Raw genomic sequence first — 7,003 nt, forward strand, 5'->3', positions numbered from 1 at the left:
TTCTGAAGTTTCATGATCATTATCATTAGCTTCCTCACTTATTGGTGTAGGTGTCACAGAAACAGGTTTCTGTGATGCATTACTCTCCAACAAGGGAGCAGGTACAGTTACCTCGTCAAGTTCTACTTTCCTCCCACTCACTTCTTTCGAGAGAAACTCCTTCTCCAAAAAGTTTCCGAACTTAGCAACAAAAGTCTTGCCTTCGGATCTGTGATAGGAGGTGTATCCAATAGTCTCCTTTGGATATCCTATGAAGACACATTTCTCCGATTTGGGTTCGAGCTTATCAGGTTGAAGCTTTTTCACATAAGCATCGCAGCCCAAAACTTTCAGAAACGACAACTTTGGTTTCTTGCCAAACCATAGTTCATAAGGCGTCGTCTCAACGGATTTTGATGGTGCCCTATTTAACGTGAATGTGGTCGTCTCTAAAGCATAACCCCAAAACGATAGCGGTAAATCAGTAAGAGACATCATAGATCGCACCATATCTAGTAAAGTACGATTACGACGTTCGGACACACCTTTACACTGTGGTGTTCCGGGTGGCGTGAGTTGCGAAACTATTCCGCATTGTTTCAAATGTACACCAAACTCATAACTCAAATATTCTCCTCCACGATCAGATCGTAGAAACTTTATTTTCTTGTTACGATGATTTTCAACTTCACTCTGAAATTCTTTGAATTTTTCAAATGTTTCAGACTTATGTTTCATTAAGTAGATATACCCATATCTGCTTAAGTCATCTGTGAAGGTGAGAAAATAACGATATCCGCCACGAGCCTCAATATTCATCGGACCACATACATCTGTATGTATGATTTCCAACAAATCTGTTGCTCTCTCCATAGTACCGGAGAACGGTGTTTTAGTCATCTTGCCCATAAGGCACGGTTCGCAAGTACCAAGTGATTCATAATCAAGTGGTTCCAAAAGTCCATCAGTATGGAGTTTCTTCATGCGCTTTACACCGATATGACCTAAACGGCAGTGCCACAAATAAGTTGCACTATCATTATCAACTCTGCATCTTTTGGCTTCAATATTATGAATATGTGTGTCACTACTATCGAGATTCAATAAGAATAGACCATTCTTCAAGGGTGCATGACCATAAAAGATATTACTCATATAAATAGAACAACCATTATTCTCTCATTTAAATGAATAACCGTCTCGCATCAAACAAGATCCAGATATAATGTTCATGCTTAACGCTGGCACCAAATAACAATTATTTAGGTCTAATATTAATCCCGAAGGTAGATGTAGAGGTAGCGTGCCGACCGCGATCACATCGACTTTGGAACCATTTCCCACGCACATCGTCACCTCGTCCTTAGCCAATCTTCGCTTAATCTGTAGTCCCTGTTTCGAGTTGCAAATATTAGCAACAGAACCAGTATCAAATACCCAGGTGCTCCTTCTTGATTTCTACCTCCGCAGCTTTCAGCATCGCGAAGAGCTCGGGAATAGTCTTATTCATCCCTTGCATATAATAGTTCATCACGAAGCTCTTGTAGCTTGGTGGAAGTGATTGGAGAATTCTGTCAATGACGCTATCATCCAGAAGATTAACTCCCAGTTGAATCAAGTGATTACAATACCCAGACATCTTGAGTATATGCTCACTGACAGAACTGTTCTCCTCCATCTTGCAGCTATAGAACTTATTGGAGACTTCATATCTCTCAATCCGGGCATTTGCTTGAAATATTAACTTCAACTCCTGGAACATCTCATATGCCCCATGACGTTCAAAACGTCGTTGAAGTCCCGGTTCTAAGCCGTAAAGCATGGCACGTTCAACTATCGAGTAGTCATGAGCTTTGCTCTGCCAGACGTTCATAACATCTGGTGTTGCTCCAGCAGCAAGCCTGGCACCTAGCGGTGCTTTCAGGATGTAATTCTTCTGTGCAGCAATGAGGATAATCCTCAAGTTATGGACCCAGTCCGTGTAATTGCTACCATCATCTTTCAACTTTGCTTTCTCAAGGAACGCATTAAAATTCAACGGAACAACAGCACGGGCCATCTATCTACAATCAAACATACATAAGCAAGATACTATCAGGTACTAAGTTCATGATAAATTTAGGTCCAATTAATCATATTACTTAAGAACTCCCACTTAGATAGATATCCCTCTAATCCTCTAAGTGATTACGTGATCCAAATTAACTAAACCATGTCCGATCATCACGTGAGATGGAGTAGTTTCATTGGTGAACATCACTATGTTGATCATATCTACTATATGATTCACGCTCGACCTTTCGGTCTCCGTGTTCCGAGGCCATATCTGTATATACTTGGCTCGTCAAGTATAACCTGAGTATTCCATGTGTGCAACTGTTTTGCACCCGTTGTATTTGAACGTAGAGCCTATCACACCCGATCATCACGTGGTGTCTCAGCACGAAGAACTTTCGCAACGGTGCATACTCAGGGAGAACACTTCTTGATAATTTAGTGAGAGATCATCTTATAATGCTACCGTCAATCAAAGCAAGATAAGATGCATAAAAGATAAACATCACATGCAATCAATATATGTGATATGATATGGCCATCATCATGTTGTGCTTGTGATCTCCATCTCCGAAGCACCGTCGTGATCACCATCGTCACCGGCGCGACACCTTGATCTCCATCGTAGCATCGTTGTCATCTCGCCAATCTTATGCTTCCACGACTATCGCTACCGTTTAGTGATAAAGTAAAGCATTACATCGCGATTGCATTGCATACAATAAAGCGACAACCATATGGCTCCTGCCAGTTGCCGATAACTCGGTTACAAAACATGATCATCTCATACAATAAAATTTAGCATCATGTCTTGACCATATCACATCACAACATGCCCTGCAAAAACAAGTTAGACGTCCTCTACTTTGTTGTTGCAATTTTTACGTGGCTGCTACGGGCTTAAGCAAGAACCAATCTTACCTACGCATCAAAACCACAACGATAGTTTGTCAAGTTGGTGCTGTTTTAACCTTCGCAAGGACCGGGCGTAGCCACACTCAGTTCAACTAAAGTTGGAGAAACTGTCACCCGCAAGCCACCTATGTGCAAAGCACGTCGGGAGAACCGGTCTCGCGTAAGCGTACGCGTAATGTCGGTCCGGGCCGCTTCTTCCAACAATACCGCCGAACCAAAGTATGACATGCTGGCAAGTAGGATGACTTATATCGCCCACAACTCACTTGTGTTCTACTCGTGCATATAACATCAACATATAAAACCTAGGCTCGGATGCCACTGTTGGGGAACGTAGTAATTTCAAAAAAATTCCTACGCACACGCAAGATCATGGTGATGCATAGCAACGAGAGGGGAGAGTGTGATCTACGTACCCTTCTAGATCGACAACGGAAGCGTTAGGTTGATGTAGTCGTACGTCTTCATGGCCCGACCGATCAAGCACCGAAACTACGGCACCTTCGAGTTCTAGCACACGTTCAGCTCGATGACGATCCCCGGACTCCGATCCAGCAAAGTGTCGGGGAAGAGTTCCGTCAGCACGACGGCGTGGTGATGATCTTGATGTACTAATGTCGCAGGGCTTCGCCTAAGCTCTGCTACAATATTATTGAAGACTATGGTGGAAGGGGGCACCGCACACGGCTAAGAATATGATCACGTGGATCAACTTGTGTCTCTAGGGGGTGCCCCTGCCTCCGTATATAAAGGCTCAAAGGGGGGGGGCGGCCAGCCAAGAGGAGGCGCGCCAGGAGGAGTCCTACTCCCTCCGGGAGTAGGACTCCCCCCCTTTCCTAGTTGGAATAGGATTCGCGGAGGGAGGAAAGAGGAGAGAGAGGAGGAAGGGGGGCCGGCCCCCTCTCCTTGTCCTATTCGGACCAAGGGGGGAGGGGCACGCGGCCCATCTCTGGCCACCTCTCCTCTCTTCCACTAAGGCCCACTAAGGCCCATATACCTCCCGGGGGGGTTCCGGTAACCTCCCGGTACTCCGGTAAAATCCCGATTTCACCCGGAACACTTCCGATATCCAAACATAGGCTTCCAATATATCAATATTTATGTCTCGACCATTTCGAGACTCCTCGTAATGTCCGTGATCACATCCGGGACTCCGAACAACCTTCGGTACATCAAAACGCATAAACTCATAATATAACTGTCATCGAAACCTTAAGCGTGCGGACCCTACGGGTTCGAGAACAATGTAGACATGACCGAGACACGTCTCCCGTCAACAACCAATAGCGGGACCTGGATGCCCATATTGGTTCCTACATATTCTACGAAGATCTTTTATCGGTCTTACCGCATAACAACATATGTTGTTCCCTTTGTCATCGGTATGTTACTTGCCCGAGATTCGATCGTCGGTATCCAATACCTAGTTCAATCTCGTTACTGGCAAGTCTCTTTACTCGTTCCATAATACATCATCCCGCAACTAACTCATTAGTTGCAATGCTTGCAAGGCTTAAGTGATGTGCATTACCGAGAGGGCCCAGAGATACCTCTCCGACGATCGGAGTGACAAATCCCAATCTCGAAATACGCCAACCCAACATGTACCTTTGGAGACACCTGTAGAGTACCTTTATAATCACCCAGTTACGTTGTGACGTTTGGTAGCACACAAAGTGTTCCTCTGGCACACGGGAGTTGCATAATCTCATAGTCATAGGAACATGTATAAGTCATGAAGAAAGCAATAGCAACATACTAAACGATCGGGTGCTAAGCTAATGAAATGGGTCATGTCAATCAGATCATTCAACTAATGATGTGATCCCGTTAATCAAATGACAACTCTTTGTCCATGGTTAGGAAACATAACCATCTTTGATTAACGAGCTAGTCAAGTAGAGGCATACTAGTGACACTCTGTTTGTCTATGTATTCACACATGTATTATGTTTCCGGTTAATACAATTCTAGCATGAATAATAAACTTTTATCATGATATAAGGAAATAAATAATAACTTTATTATTGCCTCTAGGGCATATTTCCTTCACTTACCAACACAACATCCACCATCGGGATCAATCGATCTCAATGGATAAGGAGGCTTCAATCTCGATGGAGAAGGCAACAATTGTTGCTGGTGTCGAATCCTCTAACGGGTTTATGTTTGACCCGTATGAGGGGTACGTGATCAAGGAGTAGGTGATAATGAAGATGGACGAGCGGCACGACTACACCAATCCCTAGGGAGGTCTGCAAGGCCTTGGATGCCATCAAGGCCGAGCGCGACAGGAACGAGAGGGTCCTCCTCGACTTTTCAAGTGTTGCGGCCCCACCTACGTCCAGGACGACGTCTTCAACGACGAAAACCCAAGGGACGACATCCCCGACGACCAGTACGAGATCATCGACGATAGTGATGAGGAAGGCAAAGAAGTAGAACACATACTAGGTCGTCTCTAATCTTTTCAGAAGAGACATTGATGTGTCCTAAATAATAGAGTTCTGACATAGACGATGATACGTCATCTTAGATACTCACTTAGTCATGCTTAATGTTGATTAGTTTTGCTCAGTGTTACTCAGTTGTCCTATAAAATGTATCTGCACTAGCTACTTTAAATGATCTATGTTGTTTCTTCTCTTTCATCCTATTAATTACTGTCTTTTTAAGGAAAAAATCAAGAACTTTACTCTCAGTCAACCTACACTTTAGAGGGGAGAGTTGATGTAGTAGAAGTAAAGGAGGGTGAAACATACCTAGTGACTCTAGGGAGTTGCCAAGGATGAGAAGAGCATCGGCGTAGGGGATGCGTGTGTAGCGGAGCAATGCCCGACACGAGGGACACACCGGCGAGGAGCATGGCATCGTTGGCTTGGCAGCAGCCGCCATCCTCGGAGAGAAGAAAAAATGCTTGGGACCCAAACTCGCCAGAAAAGAGGAAACAATCTCAAGACCACAACTTCCAAGTCCCAAGCATGTAGTTTGAGAAAATATTTTGAGAGTGGGGAGAGAGGGGGGGGGGAGAAACTCGAGACAGCACGACGTATGCAACACAGGTCATTAGATTGAGGATCAAAGTTAGGAGGGCCAACATTGGGCATTAGGATAGATTGAAGCTTTCAAATTCCCAAGGAATGCACGATACGCCCTTAATAGATACCTACTAATAAAGTACGGTTTGCTTCTTCCCATTCACCGTCGCAGCAGTTTTGTAGAAAGTCCCTTACGATTTGACAAATCAACCCGCAGTATCAATAAAAGAATCGTTTTTCTGTTTTTATGGAAAAGCCCCCCTACAGTTTCGGGTAAGTAACCCACAGTTCACTTTTAGGTGACAAAACGGATTGATTTTATTGATTTTATAGAAAATCCCCTACAATTTCTGGTAATTAACCAGCAGTTCACTTTTAAGTACAAAACATGTTATCTGAAATACCCAGATCTTCTACACCCTAACTCCTATTTTAACATGCTTATATATGAAATTTGATTAGAAAAATGTGTATAATTTGAATACGATGTTATTTTATCTATTAACTATTTTAAAAATGTTATTTAGAGTGAAACTTTAATCAATAGTGTGTGTTCCGTATTTCCTTCATATGAGCGCCGATCCCGATTGCAAATGAACACCTCAACAAACAAATTTGTAGACGAAAGAAATTGTCGATAACCACACATGCACGCCTTGACAAACCTAGCAAGCAAAAGATATTCTCATCTTATGTTGAGAGAGAGATGACTTAAGATTGACCACATTCAAACACGTTGTGCTTCTATAGCACTAAGATCATCGTAGGCGGGGATGGGATGGAAGACAAATAACTACATAGATGGGATAGGATGTTTAAATAAAGAACGTGGACCTATTGGGGCCATGACTCCTGATTGGGCATGTGCTATCTTTTTCTCCCGTTGCAACACACAGACTCTTTTGCTAGGTTCGTAAAAAAACTAGCATAAGCTCAAGTCTCATTTTAGTTATTTATATTTTCAAAACCCAAGTATAATATCTCTTTATCTCTAGTCATTTCTCTAGTGTATTTCC

Source organism: Triticum urartu, chromosome 7A (assembly GCF_056163025.1).
Source record: "Triticum urartu cultivar PI428250 chromosome 7A, HENAU_Tu73, whole genome shotgun sequence".
Classification (NCBI taxonomy): Eukaryota; Viridiplantae; Streptophyta; class Magnoliopsida; order Poales; family Poaceae; genus Triticum; species Triticum urartu.